Here is a 19,733-nt window from a genome sequence, read left to right on the forward strand (position 1 = left end):
ATCATACAAACAAACAAACAAACAAACAAACAAACAAACACATAAATAAATAAAGTTGGCTGGCAAGAAACTGATGTACCGTATTTTTCGCTCTATAAGACGCACCAGACCACAAAACGCACCTAGTTTTTGGAGGAGGAAAACAAGAAAAAAAATATTCTGAATCTCAGAAGCCAGAACAGCAAGAGGGATCGCTACGCAGTGAAAGCAGCAATCCCTCTTGCTGTTCTGGCTTCTGGGATAGCTGTGCAGCCTGCATTCACTCCATAAGATGCACACACATTTCCCCTTACTTTTTAGGAGGGAAAAAGTGAGTCTTATAGAGCAAAAAATACAGTAAATGGGAACGCATGAGAATGTGTGTCTGGATGTGGGCATCTGACCCTCCAGCAATTTGCAGAACAGTACATTTTAGCATCACACACAGTCATCATGATTGCACATTCAGTATATTTTTCTATATATCAAATCTATAAAGTCAACATCTGATCTGGATGTATTATTTAGCATCTAGGCAAATAATGGCTAACGTAGTATACTGAGGATAAGCGAATTGGCCCATGCTTATCTTTAAGGCAGAAAATGATAGCAGTTTCATAAACAGACATCCCCCCCCCCACTTCCTTAACTGCTTCACTCCCTGCTAAAAGCCAGGTCAAAAGTGGCCCTTTAATATGTAAAATCCAAGCCTGAGTGTAAAATGTAGAGCCATCCACTGACTGTAATATAATGTGTCATAAGAAGTAAGTAGCCTTCTGGTTTGAAGGAAGGCTGATAGGCAGTACAAGGCTATTTTACACATGTCAGAGGTAATAAATCTATAGGTTGCCTGCAGGCCTTAGATCCTGATAGAAACACATTGTTGTTGTTTAGTCGTTTAGTCGTGTCCGACTCTTCGTGACCCCATGGACCAGAGCACGCCAGGCACTTCTGTCCTCCACTGCCTCCCGCAGTTTGATCAAACTCATGCTAGTAGCTTCAAGAACACCATCCAACCATCTCATTCTCTGTCGTCCCCTTCTCCTTGTGCCCTCCATCTTTCCCAACATCAGGGTCTTTTCCAGGGAGTCCTCTCTTCTCATGAGGTGGCCAAAGTATTGGAGCCTCAGCTTCACGATCTGTCCTTCCAGTGAGCACTCAGGGCTGATTTCCTTCAGAATGGAGAGGTTTGATCTTCTTGCAGTCCATGGGACTCTCAAGAGTCTCCTCCAGCACCATAATTCAAAAGCATCAATTCTTCGGTGATCAGCCTTCTTTATGGTCCAGCTCTCACTTCCATACATCACTACTGGGAAAACCATGGCTTTTACTATACGGACCTTTGTTGGCAAGGTGATGTCTCTGCTTTTTAAGATGTTGTCTAGGTTTGCCATCGCCTTTCTCCCAAGGAGCAGGCGTCTTTTAATTTCGTGACTGCTGTCACCATCTGCACTGATCATGGAGCCCAAGAAAGTAAAATCTCTCACTGCCTCCATTTCTTCCCCATCTATTTGCCAGGAGTTGATGGGCCCAGTGGCCATGATCTTCGTTTTTTTGATGTTGAGCTTCAGACCATATTTTGCGCTCTCCTCTTTCACCCTCATTAAAAGGTTCTTTAATTCCTCTTCACTTTCTGCCATCAAGGTTGTGTCATCTGCATATCTGAGGTTGTTGATATTTCTTCCGGCAATCTTAATTCCGGCTTGGGATTCATCCAGCCCAGCCTTTCGCATGATGAATTCTGCATATAAGTTAAATAAGCAGGGAGACAATATACAGCCTTGCCGTACTCCTTTCCCAATTTGGAACCAATCAGTTGTTCCATATCCAGTTCTAACTGTAGCTTCTTGTCCCACATAGAGATTTCGCAGGAGACAGATGAGGTGATCAGGCACTCCCATTTCTTTAAGAACTTGCCATAGTTCGCTGTGGTCAACACAGTCAAAGGCTTTTGCATAGTCAATGAAGCAGAAGTAGATGTCTTTCTGGAACTCTCTGGCTTTCTCCATAATCCAGCGCATGTTTGCAATTTGGTCTCTGGTTCCTCTGCCTCTTCTAAATCCAGCTTGCACTTCTGGGAGTTCTCGGTCCACATACTGCTTGAGCCTTCCTTGTAGAATTTTAAGCATAACCTTGCTAGCATGTGAAATGAGTGAAATTGTGCGGTAGTTGGAGCATTCTTTGGCACTGCCTTTCTTTGGGATTGGAATGTAGACTGATCTTCTCCAATCCTCTGGCCACTGCTGAGTTTTCCAAACTTGCTGGCATATTGAGTGTAGCACCTTAACAGCATCATCTTTTAAAATTTTAAACAGTTCAGCTGGAATACCATCACTTCCACTGGCCTTGTTATTTGCAGTGCTTTCTAAGGCCCATTTGACTTCACTCTCCAGGATGTCTGGCTCAAGGTCAGCAACCACACTACCTGGGGTGTACGAGACATCCATATCTTTCTGGTATAATTCCTCTGTGTATTCTTGCCACCTCTTCTTGATGTCTTCTGCTTCAGTTAGATCTTTACCACTTTTGTCCTTTATTATGGTAATCTTTGTACGAAATGTTCCTTTCATATTTCCGATTTTCTTGAACAGATCTCTGGTTCTTCCCATTCTGTTGCTTTCCTCTATTTCTTTGCATTGCTCGTTTAAGAAGGCCTTCTTGTCTCTCCTTGCTGTTCTTTGGAAATCTGCATTCAATTTCCTGTATCTTTCACTATCTCCCTCGCATTTTGCTTGCCTTCTCTCCTCCGCTATTTGTAAGGCCTCGTTGGACAGCCACTTTGCTTTCTTGCATTTCTTTTTCATTGGGATGGTTTTAGTTGCTGCCTCCTGTATAATGTTGCGAGCCTCCATCCATAGTTCTTCAGGCACTCTGTCCAGCAAATCTAAATCCTTAAACCTGTTCCTCACTTCCACTGTGTATTCATAAGGGATTTGGTTTAGATTGTATCTTACCTGTCCAGTGGTTTTTCCTACTTTCTTCAGTTTAAGCTTGAATTTTGCTATAAGGAGCTGATGATCTGAGCCACAGTCAGCTCCAGGTCTTGTTTTTGCTGACTGTATAGAGCTTCTCCATCTTTGGCTGCAGAGAATATAATCAATCTGATTTCGATGTTGCCCATCTGGGGATGTCCATGTGTAGAGTCGTCTCTTGTGTTGTTGGAAAAGCGTGTTTGTGATGACCAGCTTGTTCTCTTGACAGAACTCTATTAGCCTTTGCCCTGCTTCGTTTTGATCTCCAAGGCCAAACTTGCCAGTTGTTCCTTTTATCTCTTGATTCCCTACTTTAGCATTCCAATCCCCTATAATGAACAGAACATCCTTCTTTGGTGTCACTTCGATAAGGTTTTGTAAGTCTTCATAGAACTGGTCAATTTCAGTTTCTTCAGCACCAGTAGTTGGTGCATAAACTTGGATTACTGTGATGTTAAAAGGTCTGCCTTGGATTCGTATCGAGATCATTCTATCATTTTTGAGACTGCATCCCAGTACAGCTTTCGCCACTCTTTTGTTGACTATGAGGGCCATTCCATTTCTCTTACGGGTTTCTTGCCCACAGTAGTAGATATGGTAGTCATCCGAACTGAATTCGCCCATTCCCGTCCATTTTAGCTCACTGATGCCCAGGATGTCAATATTTATTCTTGCCATCTCATTTTTGACCACATCCAACTTACCCAGGTTCATGGTTCTTACATTCCAGGTTCCTATGCAATATTTTTCTTTACAGCATTGGACTTTCCTTTCGCTTCCATGCATATCCACAACTGAGCGTCCTTTCGGCTTTGGCCCAGCCGCTTCATCAGCTCTGGATCTACTTGTACTTGTCCTCCGCTCTTCCCCAGTAGCATGTTGGACACCTTCCGACCTGAGGGGCTCATCTTCCAGTGTCATAACTTTTATATGCCTGTTGTCTTTGTCCATGGAGTTTTCTTGGCAGGGATACTGGAGTGGCTTGCCGATTCCTACTCCAGGTGGATCACGTTTGGTCAAAACTCTCCACTATGACCTGTTCATCTTGTGTGCCCTGCTCGGCGTAGTTCATAGCTTCTCTGAGTTCTTCAAGCCCCTTCGCCACGGCAAGGCAGTGATCCATGAAGGGGAGAAACACATTACGTGATGTTAAATGTCTCTGTGTTTTTAATGCTATTGACTCTTTTCAAGAAGGTCTTTGCTATCAAGCTGGAAGAATTCCTGTTTATGCTGGTTTGCGTTCTAGCTTTATTATGCACAGAATGATTGCATTAATCAGTTTTCAATTAGGAACAGCTAAGGGGAATAGATCGCCATACCAGCTTTGCTTATGACTCTTCAATTTAAAAAGATCATCCTCGGGAGGAGGAGGAGAGGGTAGAGAGAGTCTTTAATTGACTCCCCCAGCTCCTGAACAGAATATATATGTCATTTCTTAGGATATGTGCAAGTCTGCATTCATCAGGCTGCAGCTCAGTGGTGGAATATCTGGCTTGAATGCCAGATTGCCCAGAACTCAATCCCTGGCATCTCCAGGTAGGGCTGGGATGGATTCCTGCCTGAAACCTTGGGAGAGCTCCCACCAGTCAGTGTAGACAATTCTGAGCTACATGGATCAATGGTCTGACTGGGTATACAGCTGCTTCCTATGGTTCCTAATGATATTGGTATGGCCTGATCCCGTAAGCCACCATGCTGTGTTAAGACTGGGCACTATGGCTGTTGTGCCTGGGAAGTGCCACGAACTCTGTGATATTGCCCTGAATAGGTAAGCCAACTCAATGCATCACAGGGGCACAACAGGATACTTTGTGCTGTTAATCCCCATCAGTGGGCTGGTTTAGGCTAGTACGGTATAGTCATTCAGTGGGGAGCTAGAAGGAGGGAGCTCTCCTTGGAAGCTTAACATTCCTGGAATCTTAGCATCTTGTGTAAGGTATACTGAACTTACGTGTATGTCTCGTTAACCAGGAAGTGGGTAGGAACTGAGTTCATGTACATATTGCATTATTTGCTATATTTGTATTCTGACTACAGGGCTCTGTCCTTTGAGTTTTGGATAATAAATTCACCAGTTGTCCTCTTGCCTTGGGACTAGAGCTGCTTGCAAAGCAGCTCTGAAGCACCCAGCACTTGGAACTTTTGGACTGGCTGACTACAAAATCGCAAGCCATATTGTCTATTTTTCCTCTCTATAGACTCAGAAGGATTATTGCATTGTTTGTGTGTTAAACAAATGACCTATGTGCTTAGCTCTTTGTGGGCAATTGCCGCATTGGCTTGAATAATTATGGTTCCAATGAAAGAATTCTTTTCACCTTAAATACTGGCAAGTTTTATTCCATCCAAGCCTCAAAGGACCCCCAGAGGAAGGGATCACACTGTTGCATGGCAACATTGGCCTACCATCTCCCATATCGAGCCCTTTGTTTACTGCAATTGTCATCTGAGACTATTATTCTCCTTATCTTAATGGGAAGATGCCATGGGTTATTACTGTGGTGTTGAAAGTGCAGGGTATAAATGCAAGAAATTAACTTAAGCACAAAAACCCTTGTAGTAAGGTGCAGCAAACTGGGGGTTGCAGTGACTCCATTATGCAAGACTCCATTAAGCCAGCACAGAACTAGGCTGGTGTGTGGCAGAGGACCGCTTTGCTATGCAGCACAGCTAGGGATGGGGAAGACATTTGATGCATTTAGCATTTAAAGGAGATTCTACCTACTCTGTACTTTCCAAAACAATATGCAACGCAGAACACAGGCAACCTTCAAAATTAGCACTTCTCCAGATTTTGAAATGACATTTTCCAGTGTGGCATAGTGGTTAGCGGGACGGACTAGGACCTGAGAGACCACAGTTCAAATTTCCACCCAGTCATGAAGCTGACCTTGGGCCAGTCACTGGTTCTCAGCCTAATCTACCCCACAGGGTTATTGTAGGATTAAAGGAGGAGGGGGAGAACCATGTCTGCCATCTTGAACTCCTTGGAGAAAAAGGTGGGATATAAATGCAATCAGTAATATGTGGTTTGAAGAAACAACAACCACCCAAAAAGCCACACACTAAGGTAATGTGGGTATAGAAATACATACTTAGTGAAAATTGCATTACAATGTATTATATTGGGGAAAACACACTTTGCAAAAATGTGGATATTAGGCAAATTGTAAATAGTAGCATATTAGGAGAATTCCACACTAAAACTCTTATGAATTTTCATGAGGACTTAAAACAGACACACACGCACACAAACACATCGCAAACTGATACGGAAATGAGGAGAACTTAAGGATGGGAAACAGAGAAACAGAAATTGACTGATTCTCCCATCCTTGAAAAAGTTATTCCAACACCACAGAACTACCATTGCTGATGCAATGACATCAAACCAATAAATGATGGCAAGAGACGTCTCAGCACCTTCTGAACTGAATTTCTCCCACATCCCTAACTTGTGGTGGTAAAATTTATTTGATACCTGCACATCCTTGACTCACCAGTCACCTGCTGCATTTGTCACAACAAAATCCTCCTCCTACCAAGAATGAGAGCTGAGGGCTCCACTATAGCTCAATATGTGAGATTAACCACCACACCCTGAAACAGGTGTGTTTATGGCCCAAGACCATGTTAAGCTGGTGCAGCAATGAATTGTTCCCACTGCAGGTCAGTCCCAAGATGCTAGCCTGCCACACAATCATCTCCTCTTGTTTGGGTTTCTGCTGATATGTTTCCTTTCTGTCCCATTGCTGAATCAAGTCTGTGCAGTGAATAAGAAATACAGCTTCCTTTTCTATTAAAGCCTTCCCAGGCATTAGCCCTCACACTCTCAGTGTTATCTTTATCAGATCTTTAGCATATGGTCTGGTGGGCTTTGTGGCTGGCTAGCTATTTGTATGTGTACTTTTGCATTCATTTCCAGTGGTACCTTGGGTTAAGTACTTAATTCATTCCGGAGGTCCGTTCTTAACCTGAAACTGTTCTTAACCTGAAGCATCACTTTAGCTAATAGGGCCTCCTGCTGCCGCCGGAGCACAATTTCTGTTCTCATCCTGAAGCAAAGTTCTTAACCCGAGGTACTATTTCTGGGTTAGCGGAGTCTGTAACCTGAAGCGTATATAACCCGCGATACCACTGTATTTCGCCTTCCCACTTAGTCATTTTGAAAATCTGCACCTTCTTCCAAAGCCCACAAATTATGCATTGCCAAAAAATAAGGTTTGCATAGAAATCACATATATTAATTTTTGTGTGCAGATGCACGTTTTTAAATAATTACTATCATTTACATAGGACTTCAAACACAATACATCTTATAACTGGAAAAAAACTTGTCTTCCTTCTGCATGGTGGGCAACTTCAAGGCCCTTGCTGTTTCTGAATTTACATTGATATTTTCAGTATTAATTTCTAATATTGCTGGTTGTTTTCCTAATTGTGCATATGCTATGATTTAAAATGCAGCAACAATAATAAACGTTTGATTAGAAATCATTTCTATTTCTATTCCAATTTTAAAAATTCACAATGAGAGCTCTCTTAACATCTAAACCGGGATGACCTTTAGGAGGAAATTACTTGCTATGTTTAACTCAGAACCCACCCACCCACCTCCCTCCCAGTCTCCCATTAAATACAAATTCCTCTGTGGCCATGTTGGAGCCTTTTCTATGAGACCAGCACACATTGCAGATTGGTCATGCCTTTCGAGAGTGTTTTAGGCTCGCTTATTGGGGCGGGGGCACCACTTTTTCACTCGGAGGAAAAAAAGACAAGAGGAATGTGTGCTGTGATGCTGAACTTTGAAAAACAACCTGACCTTTACAGCTGAGTTGGTGCTCTTTCCCTTGCTTGGTTCCCCCTGCACACCTGAGTGGAGCTAAGAAGCAAAAAATATTGGAATTCAGAAGGCCAAGGAGTGGGTCTTCTAAAGATAATGGGAGTGGAATGAAACACAGATGGTAAGAGAACCACATCTTATTTCATCTCTAATAAATAAGAGTTAATGGAAAGGTTTATACTACTGGGACAGAGCAACCCTATGCCCAAATTACACTAGGGCAGGAGACATGCCACTGCAATGCTGGTAGCAGGACTGCTGTATCCAGTATATGCTCACCCTGGGGAGGGAGGGAAGGAGAAAATATAAGGAGGGGTGGGAAAATGCAGACCCCTCCCTCAGTGTCCTTGGAAACTAGGCCACATACCCAGTAGCATCTAAGCCACATACCCAGTAGGATCTAGCTTCATGGCACTGGCATCGCCATCACTTACTGCAATGATGCAGGGTTGGTGCAGGGCAGCACCAATAATAATAATAATAAATAATAATAATAATAATAATAATAATAATAATAATAATAATAATACTTTATTATTTATACCCCATCCATCTGACTGGGTTTCCCCAACCACTCTGGGCGGCTTCCAACAAAAGATTAAAATTACATTAAAACATCAGTCATTTAAAACTTCCCTAAACAGGGCTGCCTTCAGATGTCTTCTAAACGTCAGATAGTTGTTTATTTCTTACTATTCAAAAAGAAACAAAACTATACAAAACAAAACAAAACAAAACATACAACCATACAATTAAAAGATACAACAACTATACAGCAAGGTTGGGGTTGTGCAGGAGCACTGGTGAAAACACCAGATTGACTCCATCCATGTGCCTACCCTGCTTTCTCCTCACACCATTCAAGAATGGAGAAGGGTCAGGTCTATGGTGCCAGTCTTTTCCACGCTGCCTCCTCCTGCACATACCACCACTCAAAGATTATGCTGGTACTGTTGCTTATATGACATCCATATCCAGATGCAACCAATGAAATGATGATGGTGAGCCATGGCCTCAGGACACAAACAGACCACACAATTCATACATGCCCGCTTCCCTTTCGCTCACACACAGATCACACACACATCTCTTCTTCTCTCGCACATTCCAGGGTAAAAAACCGGAAGAATGGAGCAGGCCAATTCCCCCCAAAGAATGAGAAAAATTGTGTCTGTGCATTTTGCCTCATATGTCAGGTTCCAAAAATTGCTAGAAATAGTTTTTGAATGGAAGCTGGGGATTGTGGTTCACCCCAGGGGCACCAAAAAAGCCTTTGCACTGCCATGGTGCCCAAGATGATGACACCTTTAAGGCAAGGAAAATGGCTGCTTGAGGCTCTCAGGCTGTGATTTAATGCCTAATGAAGAAGACATATTTTTAAAAATATCTGAAGGAGGCAAATAAGATTTTTGGGTTGTTGTTGTTTTTTAATACCAACGTTGTTTTGAATTTGCAAATTCCTCTGCCATTCAACTCCAGTGGGGGGCTTAGGGAGTGTGCATCTAGTAGGATGTCTAAAGAGCAGCAAATTGATCTTCCCCATGCCCACCTCTGGTGCTGAAAGTCTCTTAGGGATCAATGTGATGCAACACTTGCTGGAGTGACAACAGATAAAATGCATTTGGGACACACTTTGGATAATTTTTATGGGAAAGTCTATCTTTCCCCAGGCACTCAAGGGGAAAGCAGACTCAGTGCAGTGGGTTAGTTAACAGCATGACTCCAAACTCATCTAATTAAAGGTCTGTCTAGAACTCTAAGCACGGAAGAGAAAATACATATAAATGACAATGATATATTGGAGAGCTGTGGAACACAACAATGTTTTCAGAGGGCATACTATAGTTCGGGGAGAGTAGTTGCCAATCCCAATCGGCTATTTGTTCAGACTTTTCCCTGACCTATCCCAGGTGTTCAGAGCAGGTTACAATATATCTTATTTTATCCTCACAGCACCTGTGCGAGGAAGATTTGACAAACAAGCAAAGAGATGTTGGCTCCCCAGAGCCACCCATTTACCTGGATGGGTAAACAAGGATTTGTACTTCAGTCTATGTTCATCCCAAGAGCTCTGAGAGATAGAAGCGGGGCGGGGGGAGAGAGACCCCTTGGCAGTTCTTTGCATAGATGTGCAAAGAAAGGTATCTTGCAGAAGGGATGCAACTGTGTGAAAATAAGGTTTCTTTTGAATATTGAAGGGACTGGACAGCTAAGGAGTCAAGAAACACAGAGCAAAAAATAACACACACCACTAGAAAATAACACACACCAGTTGCCAGGGGAGGGTGTTGGGGCTAAGAGAGTACATTGCCAGTACAAGACCTGGTTACTAAGTAAGGTAAAGGGGACCCATGACCATTAGGTCCAGTCGTGGCCGACTCTGGGGTTACGGCGCTCATCTCGCTTTAATGGCCGAGGGAGCCGGCGTACAGCTTCCGGGTCATATGGCCAGCATGATTAAGCCGCTTCTAGCGAACCAGAGCAGCACACGGAAACGCCGTTTACCTTCCCGCCAGAGCAGTACCTATTTATCTACTTGCACTTTGACATGCTTTCGAACTACTAGGTTGGCAGGAGCAAGGACCAAGCAACGGGAGCTCACCCCGTCATGGGGATTTGAACTGCTGACCTTCTGATCGGCAAGTCCTAGGCTCTGTGGTTTAACCCATAGCGCCACCCACTAAGTATCTCCCCATAAATTACCCTATCCAAACTCAGGGAACATGTGGCTGAAACTGGAGGGCAGTTTTTGCATAGCGCTAAATAGCTCAGCTTCTCCCTGATCTTTCCTTTACTACAACATATAGAACCAAAATATCTGAGCCAGCCCTGTCTGGCAACTTCCGCGCTCTTTCCCTTTTTTTCATGCTTTATGTTTCCACACACATTTGTGCATGCAGAGTAACTGAATGATTCATAACATAACAAGAGTCATAACATATCCGTAGCTTGGCTAACACTTGGAAGAGTTAGCAAGTTATGACTAAGCAATTTGGCTGGTCAACAAAGGCCAGAAATAAAAGTGATGCATTTTTGTTTTGTTTTTGATAGTATGTTTCTCTGACTCACTTCCAGTTCAGAAGCAAAACCTGTAGGTGTATCATGTCTAAGATGGGTTTTATTTAATTTCCTCCCACCCCCAACACTCCTTTTTTAAATACAGATTTATTATACATTAAACATTTGGAAGCCAAACTTGATTTTGCTTTTAACTTAACTTGGCATTTTTCATCTTTACTGAAGCCAATGTTCGTTCTGCTAGCTGAGGTTTAAAATTAGCATACTGCTACTGATTTAAAATGTTGATTCCTTATTCTTGGAGAAATTTAACTTCTGTTTATACAACTTGCTCCCCATGTACATTCTGTTTCCAATCTGCCATTTGTTAAACCATCTGGACTGGCATTTGGGCCCATTTTGGTAGCATCCCCTTCTTTAGGAAATGTACAGTGATGAAATTGACTGTCACGGCTTGGTGTAGCAATTGCACAGAATTTAAAGCTAATGTTCTTGAGCCACCATGACTATCAGACTCTTGGGTGACTTTGATCAGCAGTGAGAATCACTGATAACCAGGGTTCATGCTGGTGCCTAGCAAAGAGTTCCTGCACCACTTGATCACATATTTATAGCCAGACACATGGAAATACCTGGCCAAGGTAAGAACCTGTAACAGGTGTGAAAATGGTACATCATTTAACATAAGGCCAATCAGGACTGGCTCAAGAAACTTTGCTGACTGAGGTGGAACAGCAAAGGATGGCTCCTGCTCCCCAAAATGCAATAATCTATAGAGTAAAAATGCAATAATGAATAGAAATCAATTTGTTGCCCTTTCTTGTCACCCTAAATAAGCTGTCTGTGGCAGCTTTCTCATTCTGCCCAATAGTAGGGCCTGCCCGGTTTCCAACCACAGCACAACCTTCTCTCCTCATACCCTAAGAAGGAAAACAATGATCGAATTGTAGACAGGTATATGGAAATTTGGCTGTATGTCAACGCCCAAATTATAGACCTTGGACATTTTCTGGGGCCTTCCACTTCCTGCCTTTAAATAATCAAGTTTCTAAATGGAAAGATGAAAGGTGATGGACCTTTTAATTTGTCTACATCTTTAATTAGGGTATGTACTATTGAAGCAGCTAATACAATTATTTCCACTAAATGAAAGTCAGGACACTGGTGGGAAGTGCTGGATTTCATGGATGTTTTCATTCCCAGTTGTTCTGATCTCCTTTAATATTCTCTTGAAGTAATTCTCACTCCTATGCATATTCACGCCATTACTTTTAATCTTGGGCCATTCATTTGCCTTGACATAAAAAGTAATTTGAAAACCCCCTTAACAAAGAGTGTGTTCTTTCCATTTATCTCATAATTCGCTGAGGATAAAGGCAACTTTCTAACAGATCAAATTGTGAAGAACCTTCTGCTGGATATATTATAAATAGATCATAGCAAAGAGGTTAATCTTTTATCAGCTGAAAAACTGACAGACTAGTGCTTTGCTGTTTTCCTTCAAGCTGGCTTAACAAATTTCCTTAATTCAAACCTAGAGGAGCTGTTAAAAATGGTTCAAACAGATCCCTTATGCTACCTGCAAATGAGTATTTCCTTGGAGTAATTCTTTCTAAATCTTTCTGTAAATAAAGAAAACTGACTGACCCCACCAGAAAGCCAATTTACATATTGTGCAGAACAGAGCAGACTGACAACCAAACTAGATATATCAGACCTATGAATGTTTCTATGATGTGTTTGTTTTTAAAAGCTGCTATTGGGTGGGTGGGGGGAGAGAACTGGGTCATGAGCACAAGGTATGTGTGGGGAGGAGCCCCTGCAGACCCTTTTCACACAGCCCCCTGGACATCTGTTAGGGGTGGGCAAGTCAATTGTCAATTTTGGTTTCTCTGCTTCTCATTTTTCCAGTCTTAAATTCGGTTCTCCACATTTACAAGTCAGTTTGTGATAATTCATCCATATTTTAATGTGACGATTTCCAAATATACATTTTTCTATGCAATTTCCCCAATATAATACATTTTTGTATGTAATTTCCACCAATATATTCATTTTATGCACACTTTACCCTAGCACATGCAGCTTTATACCCATTACTTGGTTGGAGAACTGCATTGAAAAGTGTGAATTAGTGATTAACATTTAAATGTGAACTGAAACAAATTTCTCCCTTCTTATCTGTTATGTTAGCCAAGGAGTTGAAAACATGTGCACAAGGTCTCCTCTGCTCTATATGCCATGGTCCCAATCCAAATCCCCTCACAGCTACTTTAAGCAGGGGGCTGGGCCTTGAAAGATAAGAGAGATAAAGTCATGCATCTGCAAAGTCACTTGGCCCTTGTTGTTGTTTAGTCGTTTAGTCGTGTCCGACTCTTCGTGACCCCATGGACCAGAGCACGCCAGGCACTCCTGTCTTCCACTGCCTCCCGCAGTTTGGTCAGACTCATGCTTGTAGCTTTGAGAACACTGTCCAACCATCTTGTCCTCTGCCGTCCCCTTCTCCTTGTGCCCTCAATCTTTCCCAACTTCAGGGTCTTTTCCAGGGAGTCTGGAAAAGATTGCTACCTCATCCTGAGAAAAATATGTAAATTGGTTCCAAGAGTATGTAAAACCGTTGAGCATAATTGAGAAAGAGAACCCAGCGTCCTGAAATATATATATAAAAAAAGGGGGGGGGGAATACACTGATGACTCTGATGCTGCCTCTTCCTTACACTGATTAGCAAATCAGTTTCTGACTGGAGATAATTTATAAGATCCTTCAACATTTCATATGATGTGCTGGGAGGGGAAGAGGTCACATCTTTCCCGGAGTAAATCTCAGTTGGCAGTTACAGAATGTTCAAGCTTGTGAAAAGGCCAATTAAGGCATTATTGGCTGATGGGCCTCAGCACTTTGGATGGCTTTTAAAGGGCCTTGGAAAATTAGCTCTGCCGTCGTCGTTCAATGCACATGGGTTTTCTTCAGGGAGGTCCACAAATGGATCCTCTTTCTGAAAAACTCTGCTTCCATGATTGAAACTGCAAAGCCTGGGTTATTTTCCTAATTATGAGTTCAGGGAACTGATCTGTCTGCAATAACTGCAACCCATCCTTCACGCAATGCTTCACTCTTGTTAACATGGTGTGTAAAACAATTGAAGTGAGCAAGAATTCACATGATTAAGGAACATAGGAAACTGTCTTATAGCAAGTCAGAACATTGGCCCATCCAGCTCTACACAGATTGGCACTAGTTATCCAGGATTTCAGACAAGGTTCTCTTTCAGCACTTCTTGGAAATGATGAGGATTGAACCCGAGACCTTCTGTGTGCAAAGCAGATGCACTACCACAAAGCTACAGCCCTCCCCCAAAGCACACTTAGATTTGTGTTGGGATGTGGCCAAATTGTTTGATCATCTGGGTTATTTCAGGAACAGTCTCTCTCTTCTCACATGCTTGCACGCACAGATGAACAAAGCAGATGCTGTCAGTGGACTCTTTGGGCCAGTGATGCCTACACATCACTCGGTCCTCAATCCTTGATTTCTCATCAAGGTGAACTGCCTCTGTTGAGTACAGTTAGGTGTTTTTTGTTTTTAAAAAAGAATTGTTGTGCTCACCTCATACAAATCACTATCAGGAAGCTTGGTTGTGCTGAGTCAGACATTGTTTCCATGAGTTTTGTGTATTTTAGCCAGATGTGAAAAGTATTGTGTCTGAGAGGTGGCCGAAGCACACACCTGTGATGTCTGACCTACAGCGACCCTTTCATATGTAGAAGTCATCCCTTGATGCAGCAGTGCTCATTATGTCTCTCTTGGACTAGTATTTGTGCATGTACGTTACATGCCAACCCTGAAATTAAAGGAAATGCGAGTGTGCCTAGGTGAATCACAAAGGCCATAACCCAACAATGAGATGCAATTCTGGGCATGTTTGCATGGAGGTACGTCCCACTGGCTTCAGTGGGGCATACATGGAAGCACAGGACTGCAGGCGGAGTTAAGAAAGCTTAAGCCCTCTGATTCTGACAGATTTAAACATAGGAATAAAGGGAGCTGATTTATACCGAGTCAGACCAGTGGCTCATCTAACTCAAAATTGTGTACACTGACAGACAGCAGATCTCCAGGGTTTTAGGCAGGGGTCCTTCCCAGCCCTACTGAAGATGCTGGAGAGTGAATCTGGGACCTTCTGCATGTAATCCAGATGCTCTTCCACTGAGCTAAGCAAACCTAACTTTGAGGAAGAAGAAGAGAAGAGTTTGGATTTTATATCCCACTTTATCTCCTACCCCAGGGGTCTGCAACCTTTAAGACAAAAAGAGCCGCTTGGACCCGTTTCCGAAAAAAACAACAACAACTGGGAGCCGCAAAAACATTGCAACATTTAAAACAAATATAACACTGCATATATTGTTTCTGGCCTTAATGCTATATATACAGGATCGTGCAGTCAGCTGTCAATCTCAAGAAAAAAGGACAAATTAATAGCTAATTAAAATATTTAATTTACAACCAGGTAACCAGGTTAATGGGACTTTTGCTCCTGAACCTCAGTGCTCAGTATCTGCACATCAGGGCTGTAAGACGTCACCTTCATTTTCACACAGGCTTGCAAGCTGTCATCTGTGAGGCGTGATCGGTGTTTGTTTTTAATATAGTTCATGTTGGAGAAGACCTGCTCACATACATATGTGGAAGAGACCACAAGGGCCCTCGAGTCCATCCCCCTGCCAAGCAGGAAACACCATCAGAGCACTCCTGAGATATGGTTGTCAAGCCTCTGCTTAAAGACCTCCAAAGTAGGAGACTCCACCACACTCCTGGGCAGCAATTCACCAAACTTTCACCAAACTTTCCCCTGCTTCAAGCAACTAAAAAGGGGCTTCAGGCAACTAACTCTACGTGGAATTCCACGCGACCGCGACTGCATAATCAATGCCACAAAATGCCAAAGAAAATTAACCAGGGCCCCAGTGAACCATAAATCATAATCAGTGCCTGATGTAAATATTAATTAATAATGAGGGCCCAATGTCATCCTCGTCATTATAAAAATAATCCCTCTCTTCGCGCCGCCCAGCCTCCCAAGAAAAAAACCCCACTTCAAAAGGTCACAAAGCACAAATTCCACGCGACCACAACTTGCTATGCCCAATAACCAATGCCCCCAAATGCCATAGAAAATTAATCAGGGCCCCAGTGTACCATAAATCATAATCAGTGCCTGATGTAAATAATATATAATAATGAGGCATTCGTCATTATAAAAATACCTTTTTTGACACTTTTTATTATTTCTTTGTTTGACCCCTCAGAATTACTCCTCCTCATATAAATAAACATTAAATTAACAAGTTTCCTTTTTTTGAGTGTGTGTTCTTCACTCCCCTTCAAAACAGTGACCAGTGTATATGCCCCCTTTCAATGCAGCCTGCTTACAAAGGCGGGACGACAAAGACCAGCAATAAGCTGTTGCATAACGTTAAGGAAAACAATTCACCAAACTTCCCCCTGCTTAAGTTTAAAAAGGGGCTTCCGGCAACTAACTCCCACGTGGAATTTCCTATAGTAAGATGGCGGCCGCCTCAGAAGACCACATGGGCAGATAAGATGGCTGCTGGGACGATCCGGTTACCCAGCAACAGCACAGCTGATTCCGACACTTTTGAAAGCAGCCGGCAAAGCAAGTGTTGGAGCTCCGAAGCCACACTGCTGCGCATGTGACCAAATAGCGAGGACTTACTTTGCTAGAGACAAGCTCCGACGCTACCACAAGCCTCCCTCTCTTCGCGCCGCCCAGCCTCCCAAGAAAAAAACCCCACCTCAAACAGTCACAAAGCACAAATCAGTAAACATAATAAACATTAAATTAACAAGTTACCTTTTTTTGAGTGTGTGTTCTTCACTCCCCTTCAAAACAGTGACCAGTTTTGAACAGTGGCTTCAGGCAACTAACTCCTCCTCCTCCTCCCCTTGCGCCCTCCCCTCGACCCCGCCCCTCGCCTCCTTCCCTCACGCCCGCCCCTCGCCTCCTTCCCTCGCGCCCTCCCCTCGACCCCGCCCTCACCTCCTTCCCTCGCGCCCTCCCCTCGACCCCGCCCCTCGCCTCCTTCCCTCACGCCCGCCCCTCGCCTCCTTCCCTCGTGCCCTCCCCTCGACCCCGCCCCTCGCCTCCTTCCCTCACGCCCGCCCCTCGCCTCCTTCCCTCGCGCCCTCCCCTCGACCCCGCCCTCGCCTCCTTCCCACGCGCCCTCGCCTCCTTCCCTCGCGCCCTCCCCTCGACCCTCGCCTCCTTCCCTCGCGCCCACCCCTCGACCCCGCCCCTCGCCTCCTTCCCTCGCGCCCTCCCCTCGACCCCGCCCCTCGCCTCCTTCCCTCGCGCCCTCCCCTCGACCCCGCCCTCACCTCCTTCCCTCGCGCCCTCCCCTCGACCCCGCCCCTCGCCTCCTTCCCTCACGCCCGCCCCTCGCCTCCTTCCCTCGTGCCCTCCCCTCGACCCCGCCCCTCGCCTCCTTCCCTCACGCCCGCCCCTCGCCTCCTTCCCTCGCGCCCTCCCCTCGACCCCGCCCTCGCCTCCTTCCCACGCGCCCTCGCCTCCTTCCCTCGCGCCCTCCCCTCGACCCTCGCCTCCTTCCCTCGCGCCCACCCCTCGACCCCGCCCCTCGCCTCCTTCCCTCGCGCCCTCCCCTCGACCCCGCCCCTCGCCTCCTTCCCTCGCGCCCTCCCCTCGACCCCGCCCCTCGCCTCCTTCCCTCGCGCCCTCCTCTCGGCCCCGCCCCTCGCCTCCTTCCCTCGCGCCCTCGCCTCCTTCCCTCGGCCCCGCCCCTCGCCTCCTTCCCTCGCGCCCTCGCTTTCTTCCCTCACGCCCTCCCCTCGCGCCCTCCCCTCACCCCCGCCCCGCGCCTCCGCCCCGGAGCCGCAGCAAAGGCTTTAAAGAGCCGCATGCGGCTCTGGAGCCGCAGGTTGCCGACCCCCGTCCTACCCGAAGGAGTCTCAAAGCGGCTAACATTCTCCTTTCCCTTCCTCCCCCACAACAAACACTCTGTGAGGTGAGTGAGGCTGAGAGACTTCAGGGAAGTGTGACTAGCCCAAGGTCACCCAGCAGCTGCATGTGGAGGAGCGGGGACGCAAACCCGGTTCACCAGATTACGAGACTACCGCTCTTAACCACTACACCACCTATTTGCTCATTTGGATTATTTCATGAGCAGTCTCTCATGTCTGCATGCACAGACAGAGCACCTATTTTTGTGTGTGTATATACGAGAGAGGAATATTTACTGGTAACATGCACATATACACAGATATGTGTACATATAATATATATTTGTGTGCATAAATATAGCCCCAGGCCCCCAGGTATAGGGCGGTTTGGAATTCAATAAATAATAATAAATTCTGATAATTTAAATTATGAAATCATTTTGTCCACAATTTCCATTAAGTAATATATATATATATATCCAATTCACCGAGTGTTGCAAGAAACCAAAATGGCCAGAGTGCAATTGGTGAAGACTAAACAATGCAAGCAAACAAACCAAGCAAAACCCCAACCACACTCTGCATTTTAATACATCCAGGATACAAAAGGAGAAACAAAAGCAGATTCTGAAAGGTATTCAGCATTGTTTTCTTCCAAGCCTCTACAGGCTGGACTTCCCAATGCAGAAATTACTCCTATGCTTGTTAGGTCATAAGAAGGAAAAACGCCTTTTCTTTGTCTAGTTGGGCTCTCTGCCTAGTTAGAGAATTGGAGCCAGTCACTTTCATTTCTCTCCATTGTTCAGCCAGTGAATGAAAAGAATTCAGTACCTGAATATAAAAATACTGTAAACCCTTTGGAACAGGGAAAGCCAAGCTGGTGCCCAATGGATGTGGCTTGTCTGCAACTCCCATCAGCCCTTTCTAGCATGACCATGGATCAGAGATGGGCACTGCAATCCAGCAACATCTAGAGGGCTCCACAATGGCTTCACAGTGATATGGATGTTGCCCTGTTTTTAAAAGCATAACCCATTCAAATATATCTATATCCCAACTCTAGTCATTTCATGGGTTTTGAATGGGGGGTGGGAGGGAAGCTAACCAGTTTCTACTGAAAGTTAAGCCCTAAAGGCCACCCGCTGAATTAACAGTGAGGTCGGTGAGATCTGAATAGGGGATGTTCATAACTGATGTTCACTATACAACACTAGTTCTTAAAGGACTATAATTTAATGCTTCAAGGGCTGAGACCAGCAGTCCTTCAGATTTGAAATGGACACAATTAAAATGTGATAGCGGATGAGACCAGGTGTGTTCACCCTCCTGACAGCGTGCGGAACAAATGGCATTGTTATTATATGGTGAAGGATGAGGTTGTGGTTGAACAGAGCAAGTCCATCCTTCATTTTGCAAGGTGTGGGCTACAGGGAATACGACAGATTGCGTCAGCCTGCAGTGTACAGCTGGCAGCCCCCGTCTTCTCATTCAGCTATCAATATAAATAATGAGAGATTAAAAGTAGGGTGATACTCTATTATTGAACAATCTGCAGTTGCTGAAAGTGTATGGAAACTCTGACGTGGCAGAACTGTAGGCAGAATGGGAGGGGAGATCATCCCTAACATTTGACAGGGCAAAATTTTTTCATGCAGATCGCTCAAATAGCCTCTTCACATTTTCAAGTCCCATTGTTTTCAATACACCATTCTCTCCCATTTAAATCAGCAGGTGGCCTAAAAGCAGCTAACTTTGGCCGGGTCGCTGTCAAAGTCTTTAGTACTAGTCCAAGAGGGGAGAATGTGGTTGCACTCAAGACCCACTTGTGGACTTCCCATCAACACCTGTCTGGCCACTGTGAGAACGGAATGCAAAATTAGGTGGGTCTTTGGCCTGATCCAGAATTGGTCTTCATACGTTCTTCTATTGGTACATTAAACAGTGG

General features: G+C 44.5%; 1 protein-coding gene across 4 annotated transcripts in view; it reads right to left on the reverse strand.

Annotated features, from left to right (window-relative positions):
- TMEM108 (transmembrane protein 108) overlaps positions 1–19,733 on the reverse strand; it is a 183,430-nt gene that overhangs the window by 38,785 nt on the left and 124,912 nt on the right. The window contains exons 1-2 of one of the 4 annotated variants that reach the window (XM_082193051.1): positions 7,774–7,822; positions 7,286–7,331 (exon numbers count right to left, since the gene is read on the reverse strand). The exons of the other annotated variants lie outside the window; for them this stretch is intronic. The gene's annotated coding sequence lies outside the window, so the exon portion shown is untranslated. Of the gene's footprint in view, positions 1–7,285; positions 7,332–7,773; positions 7,823–19,733 lie in introns of those variants that run through there. 4 annotated transcript variants of the gene reach the window in all.

Source organism: Podarcis vaucheri, assembly GCF_965113315.1.
Source record: "Podarcis vaucheri genome assembly, chromosome: 12".
In the NCBI taxonomy this organism is placed as follows: Eukaryota; Metazoa; Chordata; class Lepidosauria; order Squamata; family Lacertidae; genus Podarcis; species Podarcis vaucheri.